Source organism: Ovis aries, chromosome 15 (assembly GCF_016772045.2).
Source record: "Ovis aries strain OAR_USU_Benz2616 breed Rambouillet chromosome 15, ARS-UI_Ramb_v3.0, whole genome shotgun sequence".
Taxonomy (NCBI): Eukaryota; Metazoa; Chordata; class Mammalia; order Artiodactyla; family Bovidae; genus Ovis; species Ovis aries.
In genome coordinates, this window is record NC_056068.1 from 11,532,176 (window position 1) to 11,554,063 (window position 21,888).

The 21,888-nt window shown below is 35.9% G+C and overlaps 1 pseudogene; it reads left to right on the plus strand.

The window, feature by feature from the left end:
• The first annotated feature begins 14,950 nt into the window (after window positions 1-14,950).
• LOC101122130 (tRNA (guanine(37)-N1)-methyltransferase-like) lies at window positions 14,951-16,970 on the plus strand (annotated as a pseudogene).
• The last annotated feature ends 4,918 nt before the right edge of the window (window positions 16,971-21,888 follow it).

The window sequence follows — 21,888 nt, forward strand, 5'->3', positions numbered from 1 at the left end:
TGCTCATTTAACTTCTATGCAGAGTACAATATGAGAAATGCTGGACTGGAAGAAACACAAGCTGGAATCAAGATTGCCAGGAGAAATATGAATAACCTCAGATAGCAGATGACATCTCCCTTAAGGCAGAAAGTGAAGAGGAGCTAAAAAGCCTCTTGATGAAAGTGAAAGAGGAGAGTGAAAAATTTGGCTTAAAGCTCAACATTCAGAAAACGAAGATCATGGCATCCCGTCCCATCCCTTCATGGGAAATAGATGGGAAACAGTGGAAACAGTGTCAGACTTTATTTTGGGGGGCTCCAAAATCACTGCAGATGTTGACTGCAGCCGTGAAATTAAAAGACGCTTACTCCTTGGAAGAAAAGTTATGACCATCCTAGATAGTATATTCCAATCAGAGACATTACTTTCCGGCTAAGGTCCATAGTCTAAGGCTATGGTTTTTCCTGTGGTCATGTATGGATGTGAGAGTTGGACTGTGAAGAAGGCAGAGCTCTGAAGAATTGATGCTTTTGAACTGTGGTGTTGGAGAAGACTCTTGAGAGTCCCTTGGACTGCAAGGATATCCATCCAGTCCATTCTGAAGCAGATCTACCCTGGGATTTCTTTGGAAGGAATGATGCTAAAGCTGAAACTGCAGTACTTTCGCCACCTCATGTGAATAGTTGACTCAATGGAAAAGACTCTGATGCTGGAGGGATTAAGGGCAGGAGGAGAAGGGGACGACCGAGGATGAGATGGCTGGATGGCATCATGGACTGGATGGACGTGAGTCTGAGTGAACTCCAGGAGATGGTGATGGACAGGGAGGCCTGGCATGCTGCAATTCATGGGGTCGCAAAGAGTCGGACACAACTGAGCAACTGAACTGAACTGAAGCAGGACGACCCGAAGAGGAATACTTTATTTTTTCAAGAAGCTGTGATGGAATGTGCACCTTTTCCACATTTTGCCCATGTGGTGCACATTTTCTTGGGACTGGTAAATTAAAGCAAACATGCATATGACTATTGTAATCTGTTAAATCCATCTAATCAAATGTAATTAAATATTTCATGTTGATAAACCCAAGAAATATTCTTTGTTGCTTATAGATTGTCTGTCATAAATATATTCATGTTTAATTTTTGTTTTTTAGGTTGTAATTCTTGTAACAGTGTATTCTGAATCATCAGTTCAAGGATGCAATGGTGCAAAAAGCATTTCAGTAAGCCCTGAAGTAATTCTGAAGAGCATTGTCCTTAGACTACATTGAAACAGACAAAGAAAAAAAAAGTCAGACTAAAGCTGTTTTTATTTTAACTTTACAAGTTAGGTAGCTTTAGCTTTTCTTTCACAGTATTTCCAACATACAACCATCAAATAAAATAAAAATAGCAAATAACATTTAGATCTCTACTGACAATCAACAATGAGATTGCTATAGTAACAAGTCAGTAACACTTGCCAGAAAAAAAAACCAGTCCATTCTGAAGGAAATCAACCCTGGGATTTCTTTGGAAGGAATGATGCTAAAGCTGAAGCTCAAGTACTTTGGCCACCTCATGTGAAGAGTTGACTCATTGGAAAAGACTCTGATGCTGGGAGGGATTGGGGGCAGGAGGAGAAGGGGACGACCGAGGATGAGATGACTGGATGGCATCACGACCTCGATGGACGTGAGTCTGAGTGAACTCCAGGAGATGGTGAGGGACAGGGAGACCTGGCCTGCTGTGATTCATGGGGTCGCAAAGAGTCGGACACGACTGAGCGACTGAACTGAACTGAACTGAACTGAACTGACATTTTGATATATGACCTAGATAAAACTACAGAATAGTTGTAAAAAGTAGGACCACCACATCAGGGCATAAATACAAACTCTCACACATACACACACAGAGGCACACAACACACAGAGCAATTCTACAGGCCTCATGTTACTAATATTAAAGAGAAAATGATGTCATTAGAAGATACTGTGAAAGAGCAGCAATAGATTTCTTAAATGGCACATTAAAATAATTTACGTATAAATGAAAACATTTGTAAACTTGACTACATTAAGGGCATATAATGAAGATGCAAAATTTAAAAACTGAGAAGCAATCCATATGGTAGGAGAAGAGATTTGCCACAGATTTAACAGTTGAAGGGATTATATTAGTATTATTTTTACAATTTAAATATTTTAGAAAGAAAAATAGATAATCTGATAGAAAAATTCATAGCAAAGCAAAAAGGATGGAAAAATGTGAAAACAGGGACGGTGGAAAGGAGATTTCCTAAAAGGAATCCTTATAAATTCTTCAGAAATAACTACATATAGATGGTCAAATATAAGAACTGGGAACTAATATAGTTAATATTTGATGAATTCTGAAGTAAAACCACAATTATATACACACTGCATATCCAAAAGACTAAGATTTTAAATTACATAGTCTGAAAATATAAAATTGAACAGAATTTGGAGCAATCAGAAATTACACTAAATAGAAATACAAACAAGAAGGGTTGCACATTGATTTTGAAGTCCAAAAACAGATATTATTTTGTATGGTTGAGAATTCATGTATTCTTCAATTCAGTAAATCTATGTAAACACTTTTTTTAAAAAAATTTTTCTTGCAGAAACATGCTTATTTGCACTAAAATGTATGTACTGGTATGTTCATGGTATCATGATAAATTAAGTTGTAGCAACTCAAGATCAAGAATAAAATGGACAAATAATGATTCATTTATACAAAGGAATACCTTGAGCAATAAAAAATTATGAATTATATTTATAATAATAACTTAGATGAATTTGTAATTATTATGCCAAGTGGAAGAGGACAGAAACAAAATTAACACATACTGGAGAATTTAATTGTTATAAAATTTGAAAAAAGATGGAACTATAGAGTAGCTGCATTTTTGCTTGCATTTGTATTTTATACACATTTTGTATAACATTAAAATTTCTAGCAGAAAAAAATGGCAAAAGATATCACACATGATTTAAGGAAGAGAAAATCTGACTGACTGATAAAAATAAAAAGGAATACTCAACATCACTGATAATCAGAAAAATTCAAATTAGAACTAGATATAGATTTTAACACTTGTCAAGCCTGCAAGATTTAAAGTTTAATAACATTTTTTTAAACCAGTGCTGAATATAACATTTAAATTGCTATTGGGACTGTAAATTGTTAAAATAACTTTGGAAAGCAATTCAATTCTGCCTAATCAAAGTTTTGAGAATGTGCACTCTTTGAAATCCAGTTATTCTTCTTTTAGAAATCTACATTGTGAAAATCTTTTCCACATGGGGACAAGGGGACAGATTCATGAATGTTCACTGCAGTACTCTTAGCATTATGAGACAATGTACAACTAATGCAGCCATCCATCAACAGAAGGATGAAAAATAAACACTTCTTTATTCAGCAAAAATGTGTATCAGTTAAAATCAATAAACCAACTCCATGTACACAGACATAAATATATATATTTTTAAAAACCTAACATGGAAAAAATGACTTGCACGCTATTTAGTGTATGACAAACAAACTCATTCCTTCCAACAGTATAAGTGAAAGATTAAATGCATAGTTACAGATAAGTAGGTTTCTTTACTGTCCCAAATAATTAAAAGGAGTTCATCAGGCAAAATGAGGATGGGAAGGCACTGCTAGAGACTCATTTATTAGGAGTAGATGTGGTGACATTTTCTTCTTGGGAAATAGAAGAGTGAATTCTTCAGGAAAATTGTCACTTTTTGCTAGGTGTTTTTGAGTTCCCATTTGAGATTTATGGCACAATTTAAATGGAGCCCAGTCAACAGAGTTCTGTGATTTTCACCAGTCAAATCCAGCTGTTGATATGAAGATAAAAAGAAGGTAAAGTTTGTGCATATTGCTATCTAAGATTTTCCAGGCAAGGTAATAGCATAGGGAGTGAGGTACAACAATAAAGAATTTATAAACTGGATGAAGTCTAAACTAGAAAGTAGGGGGAAAAAATGAAGACATGAATAGTTGAAAAATGGAACAGCTGTAATTGTTGATAGAACAGATATCTTTACTCTGATTGTACTGGTTTAAAGGAGCAGAAACAGTATATTTGGTTTAAAGATTTACATGTGTGAAGTTGGGATTTCAATTATGATGTGATTAGCAAGAAGGACAATGTCTAGGACATGTGAGGCAATTAAAGTGGAATTAAGAAATAGATTACTGGAAGTGGAGATGCAGAAAACCTAGGAGGCCAGGGATCTGGACAGATCATCACTGTAAATTTAGACCTTATCACGAATAATTACAAAAATACTGGTATGAGAGAAGGTGGTAAACTAGGTGAAAGAATAGTTCAAGCATGAAGAGGAATGAGAAATGTTAATAGATGTCAGCATCAAAGAGAACTAGGAGATAGTAAAGTCTAATGGCACCACTTGAAAGAAGCTTTGGTTTTTGATACATAACAAATGGTCTGGTGGGTAAAATGAAATACAAAGGAACTCCACAAGTTGGTAGGTGCCCAATACGTGACAGGATATCAGTGGAGAAATAACTCCAGAAAGAATGAAGGGATGGAGCAAAAGCAAAAAAAAAAAAAAAAAAGAAAAGAAAAGTACTCAGTTGTGGATGTGACTGGTGATAGAAGCAAGGTCAGATTCTATAAAGAGCAATATTGCATAGGAACCTGGAATATTAGGTCCATGAATCAAGGCAAATTGGAAGCGGTCAAATAGGAGATGGCGAGAGTGAACATCGACATTCTAGGAATCAGCGAATGAAAATAGACTGGTTTGGTGAATTTAACTCAGGTGACCATTACATCTACTACTGTGGGCAGGAATCCATTAGAATAAATGGAGTAGCCATCATGGTCAACAAAAGATCCGAAATGCAGTACTTGGATGCAATCTCAAAAATGACAGAATGATCTCTGTTCCTTTCCAAGGAAGACAATTCAATATCACGGTAATCCAAGTCTGTACCAGAAGGAAGTTCATGGTTGATGTATTGCTGAAGCCTGTCTTGGAGAATTTTGAGCATTACTTTACTAGTATGTGAGATGAGTGCAATTCTGCAGCAGTTTGAACATTCTTTGGCATTTCCATGATCTCTATGCTCTTAACAAACTTTTAATCATACAGTCAGTGTTGTCAGGGCTTCCAAAGTGACACTAGTGGTAAAGAACCTGCCTGCCAATGCAGGAGATGCGAAAGACACAGGTTCAATCCTTGGGTCAGGAAGATCTCCTGGAAGATCGCATGGAAACCTATCCCAATATTCTTGCTTGAACAATCCCAGGGACAGAGGAGCCCGGCAGGCTAGAGTCCAGGGAATTGTGAAGAGTCAGACAGGACTGAAAAGACTTAGCATGCACATATGCACAGGATTGTTAACTGTGGACACAATACTGCACAGCAGATCTCTAGAACTTATTCATCTTGCATAAATGAAATTTATACACTTTGAACATCTCCCCATGTCACTGTCCACATGCCCTGATAGCCACCATTCTAAACTGTGCTTCTTTGAATTGACTATTTTAGATAGCTTATAAAAATATAATCATGCAATATTTGCTTTACTGTAACTGACATTTTACTTAACATAACATCTTTCAGGTAGATACAGGTAGCTATATGGCAAGATTTCCCTCTAAAGTTTTCAAATTTAATATTATTTGGAAATGCCTTAAGAGGTTTTCAATTTCTCCAAAATAACATTATGGTTTGCAATGGACATTAATCTTAAAGTCAGATAAGCTGAGAATGAACTACATGTTCTTCCATCTAATAATGATAGTCTCTTTTGAAGATCACTAAACTAGTTCTTCATTAATAAAATGAGAAATATATAATTTTTAGGATTAAATGAATCATGTAGAATCCCTGGTCCTATTTGGTGAATAAGATGTTGGTCCCTCTAAATATCCTGGAAATTAAAAAAGTAGTACCTACTTAGGGTAGTATAAAGAGATTAGATGTTAAGAATATTTAAAGGGAGGACCAGGATTATATTATTGACTTCAGTCTCCACTTGATTCTGACTAGATAGATAGATGTTTTCATTTAGAAAACATTATACATTCAGTGTCTACTTAATAAACTTAAATGTCTGTTAGTGAAAATCAAACAATGACCAGGAGAAAATATTATTCTCCTAACAATATGTAAGGAATTTCTCTTACGGAAAGATGATCTTATACACTTTGATTAGAAAATTCCCATATAAGCCTGCTTGAGTTAGAAGCTGACCTGTATTGGATTCACCTGCCTTAGATATAAGAGATTGCCAGAGGAAGGAGTGTTACTAATTCTTACCGAGTCCAAAGAAAAAAAGGAGATTGAGACTACTTTAATTGAGGTCAAAGGCTTGAACTTGGTAAATTGTGATCTTTCTCTTGCCCCTTAAAACTCTCCAAGAAAGTTACAAACTCATAAAAAATAGATGTAAGAAGCCCCCCTTCCTTTTTCTTTGAATAAAGTAGGGAAAGATGAGTATGTGGCCAAGGAGAGTCAGTACCTCTTTTTTTCTAGAGCAGAGAGAGGGACTTGAGGAGAGAAGTTACCAAAGATCTAAAGTATTGGGAGGGAGGCTCTATAATATATTTGCGAATATCTTAAAGGTCAGAGACTCCCTCTTTTAAGAGGGATGACAGTACTACCCTAAATCTCAATTTCTGCCTCTAAACAGAGAGCTTTTTGAAATACCACACTGTACTTCCCTCTGTTCAACTGTCTTTTGGAGGACTCTCATAGTTGTTCTTTTTTACTTCAGTTAGTTATTATGAACAGTGAATTTCCTCTAGGCATACTCTCTCCACTGCAGCAGTAATTGACCTGTGCAACCAGTCTTTGGGGACACATTGAGGCTTTGAATTCCTTTAAAAGTGTTCTTATAGCAAGACAGAGTCTTAGAACCCCTCCTAGTTCACTTGTACAGATCCCTTGACTCTGGGAGTAGCTATTATTCAATATTATTTTTAAAATCATAAAACCTTCTTATAAATTTCTTCTTATAAACTACATAAAGGAATAAACAAAGCTACATTCTGATTAAGTTCATAAAACACTAGGGAGCTGATATTGAATAAAAATAACATACGTGTTATGCTTTACTGCCAAGAACTGTGTTCATATGCTTTATCTTATTTTGCAACAATCCTGTTAGTCACACATGTGCTTTTATCTTTATTTTACAAGTGAAAAGACAGGTTCAAAATGCAATGGGCTTGCCCAATATTACTACTGAAGACTGAGTAGAAATAAGACTCATCCAGGAAACTGTTTCCAAAACTAAGGTTCTGGAGACAATGCAATGAGTTCTCTCTATGTGCACACAAATGCCATGTATAAACTGCAATGGTCATTTCTGTCAATTAATCAGATTCAGTCTACCTCTTTTCTTACTTTTAATTGTTTGATAAGTATTTAAGTAGAGTAATAATGTTTAAGCATGAAATGATGCCTATTTTTTTCTTATGGCCAGTGTCCCTTTTGACATTTTTAGAGTAATTTTAGGTTTAAAGCCATGTAATGATCTTGTCCTAGGTTGCACAGTTGAGAAAGATAAAGAGGAAGAGGTAAACTAATGACAGATTCTAAAATAAATTTTAAGGGTAGGTTCTTGACTTTTGGTTATTTTGAGCAGCAATAAATTTGCAAAGGAAAATTTGGCTATAAACCAAATAGTGCTTGATTTATAGACAAAAATTCTAGAGTAAAGCAAAATATAAATAGATACAGGAGTTTAAAAAGAATAGCAATGTCCAGCCTCCATTTGGTCAAATGTGTTTTTTTTCTTTTCTTTCTTTTTTTTTTTTTTACTTCTGTTAGGGTATAGAAAATCAATATTGACAATTTTGTTAAGAACATATTTTTATTTTTTTAACTTGTATTAGGTATGAGTTATTTGAAGTCACTCTAGTAAGGTGAATACCATCTCTGAATACCTAGTTGTAAGAACTGAATATGAAATATTAAGTCATGTTCACTGTGTTCATCACTTCATGTCCATTAACTCAAGACTCACAGTAACATAAGATAGATAACATTATTGTCTGAAGATTAAAATAAGAATAACTGGCAATATTAATATTTCATGTCCAGAGTTGGACATTACTGAAGTGACTTAGCACGCCAGGACACATACAGAAATATAAATGGAAAGAGAAGAAGTATAATTTTCATATCTATGTTATTTTCTTAAGAGCTGTGAGATGGACCTATGTAGTTTACATAGCTGTAGTTCATTTGTTTTTATTGCTAGATAGTGTTTCTTGTATAAACATCACACAATTTATTCATTTGTTGTGTTATTGATAGGTAATATCTTCATTCTTTTAAAGTTTTTCACTATTATTATTACTGCAAACATGCACACATTTTGTAAGAATAAACCTAGGAGTTAATATCACTTTTTAATGTTGGTCATTGTGCTCAGTGTTTAAGGTGTATGTTTGGGGTTTAAATTTTTATTTTTCTAATTATTATTAAAGTTGAGCACTTTTTCATAGGACAGTTGGAAATCTTCTTTTTTTTTTAACATTAGATATTTTATTTTTATTTTTTTTATTTTTTTATTTTTTTAAATTAATTTATTTATTTTTTTTTAATTTTAAAATCTTTAATTCATACATACGTTTTGAACATCTCTCTTCATCATAGGCATGCTGCGTCAGACATGGAAATCTTCTTATAAGATGTCTTTTCAAGTTATTTGGACACTTTTTGGGACATGTTTCTTATTTTTAATAATAAATTATACAATCTAATTCAAGTACTTTGCCTGATATTTTTTTTAAAGTAAATATTCCCAAACAGTTCAGAAACATTTTGCTAATGTTTAGCAAATATTTTGCTATGCTGTTAAATTAAAATTACTCCTATTGGGCTAAAATTTAGATTATATAAACTCTAATGAGTTTGGAAAGAATTGCATCTTTTTAATATTGAGTCATCCAATAAATAAATAAATCACAATGTTTATGAATTAATTTTGATCTTTCAACTATGAGTGTATGTCATGTTACTCTTTGTTGATGCTTAGATATTGATGAAAATCTTGGAAGTGGCCACACTAAATCACTAGTATCGCTTGATTAACAAAGGCATAGTCTGATTTTTAGTCATACAGAAATTCAGTCTTTACTATGTTCTTATTTTTTTAATTAATATGGCTTTTGTTATTTAAAATAATCTCTATCAGCCAAAAATCTGATATATGTTGTATTTAATATGTTATCTCTATGACGTTAAAATTAATGTGATCCTTGCAAATAATTTTGGCTCTTCATTCAGTAACTTAACCAATGATGTATTTTCTTTATTTCCCAAACGGAAAAGCAATTTTCTAACTAAAAATAACTTATCCTTTTTAAAATTTTATACTTAATCAGTGTTATTATATGATACTTTATATTTCTTTGGTACATAATTTAAAGTTTAAAAATTAGCAATAGAAGTACAAATGTTATCTAAAATTAAATGATATGGAACAGGATTTGAAATTTTTTTTAATTGTATTTTATTTTACAAGAAAGATATTCATCTTGGAGTTGCTTTTGAAATATTGGCCATACTTATAAAAATGAAATTCCCATAATTTTTTATAGGCTTTAAATAAAAGAACTCTGTATTATTTCAGTTGAGCAGTTACATATCACACACTGAGCAAAACACTATCAGATACTGTGAAGGAGCTAGAGAGGTAAAACATAAAGGTCTGCTGTAATAGGCTTTTACTGAGATGATAAGAAATTAGGTAATTAAATTACATGTAATTTTTCAATCTGCTTTTTCTTTCATTATTTGCTATCTAGACGAAATGGCAACTGGTATCACTTATTACCATATAGTTGTATCATATTCTTCTCCAGAACTATACTCTAAATCAAAAAAAAAAAATTATAAAGGAAGCATCTGTCACTATTAAAAAATGTTTCATTTCTAATAATGACATCTTAAACATCTAAATAGTTAATGAATCCTTAATTAACAATAATTTGTATTGCTTTCAGATGGTTTAGAAGTCCATTTGGAAATACTATATAGATGGAATTAGATCTTTTAAAAAACTAATGACTCTCTCTCCAATTATAAATCTTAGAAATGATCCTAAGGATGTCATAAAATATGTGATCAAATATTTATGCTAAGTAATAATCATAACAATGACATTTATTTTAGTAAATACTGGCAATGCTCTGTATGTCAATTATATATCAACACACTCTTGATTGGTCTATTACCCAGAAAATCCAACCAATACTAGAATATTGTGCAATTTTTAAGTTGATGATTTCAAAGATAACTTATATATGAAATGTTTATGATGTAATTTTGAGTGTAAAAACTATGAAAAAGTGCATATACATTACTGTATTGCAGTTTGTGTGTTAGTGGGATGTGTGCATGTGTGCTTGTATGCTTGCTTCTGTGTGATATGAGAGACACCGAGAGAAAGCTGTCAAAAATTAAGTATAGTCTACCTACTCCTTTGGGATTTATTAAGATGTGCCACTTGGATTCAGTACCCACAATATCAGCTCACTCTTGCAGGAAAGAAAAACTAAAATGGCAAGATAAAACAATCAGTGATAAACTTGGTTGATGATAGCAATGACAGACAATTGGCTTTATTTTCTTGGTTGAATATCCTGTGATGGACAGAAGAAAGAATAAGTACATTAGATCAGCTTAAATCAGTCTTTTCTCTAGTTTGTTTGTTTGACAGGGAGGCACAGGGTTCTTGTGGGTTAACTGAGCACCTCAGAAAGTGTTTGAATAAGACTAGACTTTTTGCCTTAACGCAGAGACCTCAGAGACCAAAAGTTATGGAGTGTGGCCCAAGGAGAAAAGGAAATCAAATAAATCACCCATGTCAGAGAAATATGATATTCAGAAGACACTTGCATGGCCCTCTGAAGGATTAAATGTTCTTTTAACATGTCTGTATTCATTTCTGAGCCTTTCTTTAATTTCTGAACCAAGAAGAGGTTCATGGTTCACCTTTGTAACTCTCCTCTGGCAGTCATGGAATCCATACATTTTCTCAGGAAGTCCTACTTATTTTGAAATGAATGGCATATTTAGAAACCAATATTAAGATGGAGGGATTCTAGATATCTTACTTTTTAAAGGCTACTATACTAAAAATAAGGAAGATCCCATGGAGGAGGAAATTGTAACCCACTCTAGTATTCCTGCCTGGAACCTGGTGGACTATATATCATGGGGTAGCAAAGAATTGGACACAACTGAGCTTGCACTCACACATAACAACAATAGCAAAAATATGATAGACTGGGTGGTTTAAAAAAAAGAGAAAAATTTTCTCACAGTTCTGGATCCTGGGAAGTACAAGATTAAGGTGCCCACATAATCTGTGTCTGGTAAGGTTATGCTTCACGGTTCATAGATGGCCAGCTTCTCACTGTAACCTCACATGGTGGCTTCCAGAGACATGTGTTAATGGGCATTAATCTTATTCATGAGGATGCCACCCTTATGAGCTAGTTACCTCCTAAAGCATGGATCCCCAAACCCTGAGCCACAGACTGGTAGTTGTCCATGACCTGTTAAGAACTGGTTGCACAGCAGGAGCTGAGTAGCCAGTGGGTGAGTTAAGCTTCATCTGTATTTACAGCTATTTTACATCACTTGTCTGAGCTCCGCCTCCTATCACATCAATGGTGATATTAGATTCTCATAAGATTGTGAACTCCACTATGAGCTGCACTTGAGAAGAATCTAGGTTGTGAAATTCTTATGAAAATCATTCTGAAGCCATTCCCCTCTTCCCCTAGGCCTTAGTTGGTGGACAACTGTCTTCCAAAAAGTTTGTTTCTGCCAAAAATGTTGGGGATCACTGTTCTAAAGTTCTCGCTTCCAGATTCCATTGTACTGCAATTAGGTTTCAGCACAAAAATTTAGGGGTAGACAAGCAGTCTACAGTACTAGGTATGCTGCTTTGTTATCATTATGTCTTAGTGTTTTCAACAGACAAAGCTAGGGATTGTATCTCTATAGATGATAAAGCATAATACATATTTAATTATATACCATGCATATGATAATTTTGACATTGAGTTTCTCAGGTGGTGCTAGTGGTAAACAACCTCCCTGCCAGTGCAGGAGACCTAAGAGATGTGGGCTTAATTCCTGGATCAGGAAGATCTCCTGGAGGAATGCATGGCAACCCACTCCAGTACTCTTGCCTGGAGAACCCCATGGACAAAGGAGCCTGGCGTACTACAGTCTATGTGGTGGCAAAGAGTTGGACATGTTTAGCAGAAACACATAATGTATATAATTTGGAATTTGAGGTTTTACTATAAATTCATAATTTATAGATTTATATTGAAATCTCAAATTCCATCTCAATACCAAAAGGCTTTCCCTTGTAAATTTCCCATTACACTTTTGTATCTCTTTCTCCCTTATTTGCTTCCTTGGTGGCTCAGATGTTAAAGAATTTGCCTGCAAGGCAGGAGACACAGGTTTGATCCCTAGGTTGAGAAGATGCTCTGAAGAAGGGAATGGATGCCCACTCCAGTGTTCTTGCCTGGGGAATCCCATGGACAGAGCAGCCTGGTGGGCAATAGTTCATGGGGTCGCAAAGAGATGGACACAACTAACACTTACACTTTTCTCCCACATTTAGAATTCTGGCTGTCAGCTCTACCAGTGTATTTACTCATCTACTCAGCACTACAACATATACAAAAGTTATGAAATTGATAAATACATACATTTAAAATTTTTGAAACTATTAAGTAATGTTCAAATTTCATTGTAGCTCTTTCAAACTTTTATAAGTAGGGTATGTCTTTACTTGGATTATTGAAAATTATTTGATTAGCTATACTTTTTCCTTCTCAGGTATTTGGTATTAATTTGGTACAGGCACAACTTGGAGACATTGCAGATTCAGTTCCAGACTACTGCAACAAATGAAAGTTGCGATAAAGCAAGTCACACACATTTTTTGGTTTCCCAGTGTATAAAAATGTTGTTTATACACCAATCCATTAAATATGAAATAACAATATATGTTAAAAAGTATGTACATAGTTAAAAATCTTATTGTTAAAAATGCTGACTAACATCTGAGTCTTCAAGGAGTCAAAATACTTTGTTGGAGGAAGGTCTTGTCTTGAGGTTGATGACTGCTATCTGATCAGAGTCGTGTTGCTGAAGTTGGGATGGTTCTGGCAATTTCTTAAAATTAGACTGAAAGTTGTCACAGTGACTGATTTTTCCTTTCACGGAGGATTTTTCTGCAATATGCAATGCTGTTTGATAGCTTTTTACCCATAGTGGAATTTCTTTTAGAATTAGAGTAATCTCTTCAAACTCTGTCACTTCTTAACAATTAAATGCATGTAGTATTCTCAATCCTGTTGTTATTTCAACGATCTTCACAGAATCTTCACCAGCAGTAGTTTTCATCTCAAGAAATCACTTTATATCCTCATACATATGAAGCAAATTCTCCTCCCTTCAATTTCTTATGAAATTGTGCAACTCACACACCTTTTGGATTTATTTCTTATCCCACTTCTCTTGCTATTTCCACTGAATGTACAGTTACTTTCTCCACTGAAGTTTTGAACCCCTCCAAATCATCAAGATTGGAATCAACTTTTTCAAAGCTCATTTTAATATTTATATTTGACTGCTTCCTCTGAATCACAAATGTTCTTAAGGGGATCTAAGATGGTGAATCCTTACCATTTAATTTAATTTGTCCAGATATATTAGATATATCAGTATATCTGTGGCAGCTATAACCTTATGAAATGTAGCCCTTGAAGTTAAAATTTTGAAATGTGATCTTATTTCTTGATCTGAGTTACAAATGAATTTATGTCAGTGGACATGAAAGGAACATGAATCTTATTGCACATCTCCACCAGAATTCTTAGTTTACCAGGTGCACTGTTAATAAGCAGTATTACTTTGAAAGGATTTTTTTTATTATAGTAGTTCTTCACAGTAGGCTTAAACTATTCAGTAAGCCATGTTGTGAACAGATGTGTTGTAATCCAGGCTTTGTTTTTCCATTTGGAAAGCATAGGAGAATAAATCTAGCATAATTCTTAAGGGTCCCAAGATTTTCTAGATGGTAAAAGAGCATCAACTTCAACTTTAAGTCACCAAGTACATTAGACCCTAAAAAGAGTGTCACTCTGTTCTGTGAAATGTTTAAGCCAGGCACTGACTTCTCTTTACTAGCTATGAACGTCTTAGATGGCATCCTCTTCCAATATAAATCTGCTTTGTCTGCACTAAAAATCTGCTGTTTAGTATAGCACCTTCGTTTATTATTTTGTCTAGATCTTCTGGATAACTTGCTGCAGTTCTACATCAGCATTTGCTGCTTCACATCGCACAAGATATTATGGAAATATCTTTTTTCCTTAAACCTCATGAATAAACATCTGCTAGCTTCAAACTTTTCTTCTGTACCTTCCTCACATCTCTCAGCCTTCATAGAATTGAAGAAAGTTAGTACCTTGCTCTGGATTCACGTTTGGCTTAAGGAAATGTTGTGATGGGTTTGATCCTACATCCAAACCACTAAAATGTCTCCATTTCAATAATCCATTTCCTTGTCTTATCATTCACATGTGTACACTGGGGTAGCACTTTTAATTTTACTCAAGAATTCTTCTTTTGTATTCACACCTTGGCTAATTGTTAGACACAAGATGCCTACCTAGGCCTATCTCAACTTTCTTCAATCCTTTCTCAATAAGCTTAATCAAGTCTGCTTTTGTAGCACTTTTTCACCTTCTTCATCCAATTCCCCTTCCCTCACCCTCTGTCTCTGGTAATGAAAAATCTGATCTCTTTTTCCATGAGTTTGTTTGTATGCCTTGTTGTTTGTTTTGAAGTATAATTGACCTACCATGCTGTATTAGTTCTTATTATACAACATGAAGATCCGAGCTGCACAAGAGAATGTGGAGCTTATTGAAGCAATTTGGATTTAAGAAGACTTCTCAAAGTGGAAAGCTGAGGAATGACTGAGTCAGCATCACTGATTCTGCTCCCTTGGGCATCACTGATATGGAAGCTTAGCATAGCACCTAGTATTTTCTTGTTGGATCAAAGAGAAAGGTTCTCAACCATGTCTGAAATAGAAACAAATCACAGAGACTCTGAATTGTTTCCCCACCCTCTGATGTTCAAGGAATTACAGAACTTGATAGAACAGCTTTTAAAAAGACAGGCATCATCCCAGAGCTTAAAGAGAGGAAAGAAATACTCAATAAACTGTTGTGATGCCTTGAAAGGGCAACACTGCAGCACCCAGGCCTAAAACATGTGATTGAAGATCCAGAAGATGAAGAAGGTAGATTGTTTCTGTTGGATCCCTATAAATTGTTTACCACTGATGCCTTTGAGGAAGAGGAACTCAGTATTTTAAAGCAGCTTAATGTCAATCCACAGATATTGAAATATAATTAGGAGCTAGCTTATGAAAACTTTAAGTCAGAAGAAATCTTGAGAGCTGTGCTTCCTGAAGGTCAAGATGTGACCTCGGGATTTAGCAGAGCTGGGCACACTGCCCACCTGAAATTTTGAGTTTATAAACTACCTTCAGTTCAGTTCAGTTCAGTCGCTCAGTCGTGTCCGACTCTCTGTGACTCCATGAATCGCATTATGCCAGGCCTCCCTGTCCATCACCAACTCCCAGAGTTTACTCAGACTCACGTCAATCGAGTCAGTGATGCCATCCAGCCATCTCATCCTTTGTCGTCCCCTTCTTCTCCTGCCCCCAACACCTCCCAGCATCAGAGTCTTTTCCAATGAGTCAACTCTTTGCATGAGGTGGCCAAAGTACTGGAGTTTCAGCTTTAGCATCATTCCTTCCAAAGAACACCTAGGGTTGATCTCCTTCAGAATGGACTGGTTGGACTTCCTTACAGTCCAAGGGACTCTCAAGAGTTTTATCCAACACCACAGTTCAAACGCATCAATTCTTCGGCGCTCAGCCTTTTTCACAGTCCAACTCTCACATCCATACATGACCATAGGAAAAACCATAGCCTTGACTAGACTGACCTTAGTTGGCAAAGCAATGCCTCCGCTTTTGAATATGCTATCTAGGTTGGTCATAACTTTTCTTCCAAGGAGTAAGCATCTTTCAACTACCTTACAAATGTTTAATTAGCCAAGTTATGATTGGCAAAAATCCAAGAATCACATCGGCAGTAAACAAAATCAATAATATTGATATTACTGAAATTTCCAAATGGAAATACTATCTGGAGAGGAGAATACAGTGACCAAGGTTTGAAAAAACAATAACACCTATGAATTTGATTTTTCAAAAGTCTACTGGAATCCTTATCTCTCAACAGAACACAATCATATCACAGAACTTCTCAAACCTGGAGATGTCCTATTGATGATGGGACTGGGACCTTGGCCATTCCAGCAGCAAAGAAACACTGTGCTGCGTTTGCTAGTGATGTCAATCCTGAATCTTATAAATGGCTACTGTGCAACTGTAAATCAGATAAAGTGGACCAAAAGGTAAAAGTTGGATGGGAAAGATTTCCTGCAAGGACCAGTCAGAGAAGAGTTAATACAGCAGCTGAAGCCACTGTCAAAATGAAGAAAACACTCTGTGCACATTGTCATGAATTTGACAGCAAAGGCTATTGAGTTTCTCACCACTTTCAAAGCATTCTTAGATGGCAGCCATGTGACAGTGAGATCCTTCCCACTGTGCACTGTTACAGCTTTAGCTAATCCAGCTAAGGATGTTCAGCAACGAACTGAAACTGTGTTAGGCATCTCCTAGGAAGCATGCAGTTCAGTACGCTTAGTCAAAAATGTGGCCCCTAATAAGGAAACGTTATACATCACTTCTCGGATTCCTGCTGCTACACTTTACAAGAACCAGACTGTAAATCAGGACAGTCATGAAGATCCACCTCTTAAATGCCAGAGGACAGATAAAGAATTTTAAGAAGAAAACGCACAAATTACTTCAGTCACTTAATTGGAAATAGTTTCTCCATCTCCCCACTAGACCTTTGTGATAGTGAACTATTGGACACTTTTATTTTACCCTCGCTGGATTCCCACACATACAGCATGGTGTTATTTTCTATGCATTGTCTAAATGATCACCAACATAAACCTAGTTATGTTATATCACCACAAAGATATTATTACTTCACTCTTGGCTATATTCTCCACTCTGTTGTTTTATACTTGTGACTCATTTGTTTTGCAGTGGAAATCAATACCTCTTAACATCCCTTGCTTATTTTTTTCTTCTCTCCCACCAAGCACCATGATAACCACATGTTTTTTCTCTGCATCTATGACTGTTTCTGTTTTGTTATGTCTCTTCAGTATTTTGCCATATAGATTGCACACTCATTTCCTCAGTTCAGTTCAGTTCAGTCACTCAGTCATGTTCGACTCTTTGTGACCCCATGAACAGCAGCACGCCAGGCATCCCTGTCCATCACCAACTCCCAGAGTCCACCCAAACTCTTGTCCATTGAGTAGGTGATGCCATCCAACCATCTCATCCTCTATGGTCCCCTTCTCCTCCTGCCCACAATCTTTCCCAACATGAGGGTCTTTTCAAGTGAGTCAGCTCTCTGCATCGGGTGGCCAAAGTATTGGAGCTTCAGCTTCAACATCAGTCCTTCCAATGAACACCCAGGACTGATTTCCTTTAGGATGGATTGGGTGGATCTCCTTGCAGTCCAAGGGAATCTCAAGAGTCTTCTCCAATGTCACAGTTCATTTCCTACTTTAGCTAAATACCTAAGAGGGTGATTGCTGGACTATATGGTAAGAGTATGCTTCGTTTTGTGCATGAGCTGTTTGCGACCCCATGAGCTGTGTAGCCCACCAGACTCCTCAGTCCATGGAATTTTCCAGGCAAGAATACTGGAGTGGGTTGCCATTTCCTCCTCCAGGGGATCTTCTCAACCCAGGGATTGAATCCGAGTCTCTTGCATTGGCAGGTGAATTCTTTATCACCCTGCCACCTGGGAAGCCCATGTTTAGTTTTGTAAGAAAATTCTGAAATATTATTGGAAGTGGATGTACCATTTTTGTATTCCTGCCAGCAATGGATGAACATTTCTATTCTTCTTCACATTGCTTTCTTACTTAGCAATATATTCACAGAATCACCCCATATCAGCTTTTAGCAATTAGTTTTCTTACCTATTTTAACAAGTTCATAATAGTTTACTATATATATGTACCATAGTTTATGTTCATTTAGCCAAACTAGTGCTTGTGTGCTGGAGAAGTCAATGGCACCCCACGCCAGTACTCTTGGTTGGAAAATCCCATGGACAGGAGAGCCTGGTGGGCTGCAGTCCTTGGGGTCACTAAGAGTTGGACACGACTGAGCAACTTCACTTTCACTTTTCACTTTCATGCATTGGAGAAGGGAATGGCAACCCACTCCAGCGTTCTTGCCTGGAGAATCCCAGGGATGGGGAGCCTGGTGGGCTGCCGTCTATGGGGTAGCTGAGAGTTGGAGATGACTGAAGCAACTTAGCAGCAGCAGTGCTTGTGTGTATTGTGTGCTTGTGTGAGTCCTGCATGGCTACTTCCAAAGTGGGGCTTCCCTGATGGCTCAAACTGTAAAAGATCTACCTGCAATGCAGGAGGCCTGGGTTTGATTCCTGGCTAAACCTAAAGCCAGGAAGTAGATCATAGAGACATTTATTTTTATATAGGATGAACCTGTTCACACAGTCAAAGCCCACTTCAATCATGAAGTCATTCTAAGGATGTTGGCATATTTCCACTGGGTCTGACTCTATATTGCATCCTCTCCTATTGGAATATCTATAAGATTTGATACTATTCCTTATTAAATTTCAGTTCTTATTGGCCCTTTTTACTCTAAGTAACTTATAATATTCTGTGTATGATTGAACATTGATGTTTCTGTAGATAATTCTGTTTCACTGAAATTATGTTGTTATTTTTCCTTTATATTTGTTGTTGGCAGAAACTTTTGTCCTTGTATTGATTTATAGTGCTTAGCTTATGGCAAACAATTGGTTAGACTGCCCTGATTTGCACAACTTGCATTATTTCTGCAATTTGGAGCCCTTAGCATTAGGGCACTCATTTTCTTCCTTAAATTTTCTCTGTTTCTCTCTTTTTGCTAAGCAAATGATAGATAATCTCTATAATGTTAACCAGAAAAAGTTTTTAAATTATATTTGAGTGCTATCTGTTATCTTACAGAGTTTCCTTGGTTGCTTAGATGGTAAAGAATCTGATCACCATGAGGGAGACCTGGGTTCAGTCCCTGGGTTGGGAAGATCCCCTGGAGAAGGAAATGGCAATCCACTCCAGTATACTTGCCTGGAGAATTCCATGGACAGAGGAAGCTGGTGGGTTACCTTACATAAGAATTATTTTTGTACACTTCGGAAAGTGAGTTTAAGGTAGCATAAGTCCTTCTCTTTTCATTTTGTATTTGAACAAGTCTGTTATTTACTCAGTCATGTCCAACTCTTCACAATCCCATGGAATATAGCCCACCAGGCTCCTCTGTTTGGTTTATCTTATTTGTTGCTGCTTTTTCATGTATTAGACTAAAGGAATCAATGTGCAAAATAGCCACTTCTTTGAATTTAAATAATATTGGAAATAGTAAATATTGTTATTTTTACTTAGAGTATATTGGACAGAATGGGATACCAAAATATATGAAGTCATCATTTCTTCCTGTCTTTTTACTTTTGTAGAAGATATTAAGATGAGGTGGCAATAATACACAGAAGAACTATACAAAAAAGATCTTCAAAACACAGATAATCAGAGTGATGTGGTCACTCAACTAGAGCCAGACATCCTGAAATACAAAGTCAAGTGGGCCACAGGAAGCATCACTACAAACAAAGCTAGTGGAGGTGATGGAATTCTAGTTGAGCTATTTCAAATCCTAAAAGATGATGCTGTGAAAGTGCTGCACTCAATATGTCAGCAAATTTGGAAAACTCATCAGTAGCCACAGGACTGGAAAAAGTCAGTTTTCATTCCAATCCCAAAGAAAGGCAATGCAAAAGAATACTCAAACTACTGCAAAATTGCACTCATCTCATACACTAGTAAAGTAATACTCAAAGTTCTCCAAGGCAGGCTTCAACCATACATGAACCTTGAAATTCCAGATGTTCAAGTTGCATTTAGAAAAGGCAAAGGAACCAGAGTTCAAATTGCCAACATCTATTGGATCATTGAAAAAGCAAGAGAGTTCCAGGAAAAAAAAATATCAACTTCTGCTTTATTTCCCGAATTGGGAATGAAGTACTTCAGGGCTGTATATTGTCACCCTGCTTATTTAACTTATATGCTGAGTACATCATGAGAAACACTGGACTGGATGAAACACAAGCTGGAATCAAGACTGCTGGGAGAAATATCAATAACCTCACATATGCAGATGACACCACCCTAATGGCAAAAAAGCAAAGAGGAATTAAAGAGCCTCTTGATGAAAATGAAAGAGGAGAGTGAAAAAGTTGGCTTAAAACTCTACATTCAGAAAATTAAGATCATGGCATCTGGTCCCATCACTTCATGGCAAATAGATGGGGAAAAAATGCTAACAGTGACAGACCTTAATTTGGGTGGCTCCAAAATCACTGTAGATGATGAGTGCAGCTACAAAATTAAGACACTTGCTCCTTGGGAGAAAAGTTATGACCAACATAGACAGCATATTAAAAAGCAAAGACACTATTTTGCCAACAAAGTCCATCTACTCAAAGCTATGATTTTTCTCATATTCATGTATGGATGTGAGAATTGAATTATCAAGAAAGCCGAGCACTGAAAAATTGATGCTTTTGAACTGTGGTATTGGAGAATACTCTTGAGAGTCCCTTGGACTGCAAGAAGATCCAACCAGTTCATCTTAAAGGAAATCAATGCTGAATATTCATTGGAAGGATTGATGCTGAAGCTGAAACTCTAGAACTTTGGCCACCTGATGTAAAGAACTGACTCATTTGAAAAGACCCTGATACTAGGAAAGATTGAAGGCAGAAGGAGAATGGGACAACAGAAGATGAGATGATTGGATTGAATCACTGTTTCAATGGACATGAGTTTGGGTAAACTCTGGGAGTTGGTGATGGACAGGGAGGCCTGGAGTGCTGCAGTCCATGGGATCGCAGAGTCGGACACGACCGAGTAGCTGAACTGAATTGAACTGAACTCATGTGTTCTTTAAGTGTTTATTCTTCAAAATATATACCATTTACAAGATACTGTGTAAGATGCCTCTATTAGGTAATTCTTATATATATTTTGAATATCAATGTTAGAGTCATATTTTCAACATTGAATGAAATAAATTTGTGCATTCTGTTTTTTAGATAGATTTGAATTTACAATATAACAAATCATAGCTTAATATCTATCTCAATGAATTTATAGACTTTGAAAGTACAACAGAATTTTTATTTGACATTATAATGTAGAAGAGCACATGAATTATTTGCCTGTTTTTTTAAAATACATACCTCCCATAAGATGTGGAAATTTTACTTCAGTGGAAATTTACTGTATGATGAAAATGTATTTCCTCTGATCAAGTACAGAGAATCAAGCCCAAGGCGGCTTGCTTCAATTTTCATTTATTTTCCTTATATTGTCATTCATAGCAGAAAAAAAAAAAGAAAAAAAAACTGCAAGCAAAGAACCATTAAATAAAAACACATTTCATTGAAAATATGTGCTTGAAATATGTTATCTGATCTACGACTTGAAATTCTGCATATTATTACATGACTAGGCTCCAAAATCTCAATAAGTAACTTTTCCACTAAATGTATGCAGAAATATAAAGCCTTTAAAGAAAATAGAGGATACTACACTGAATCAGA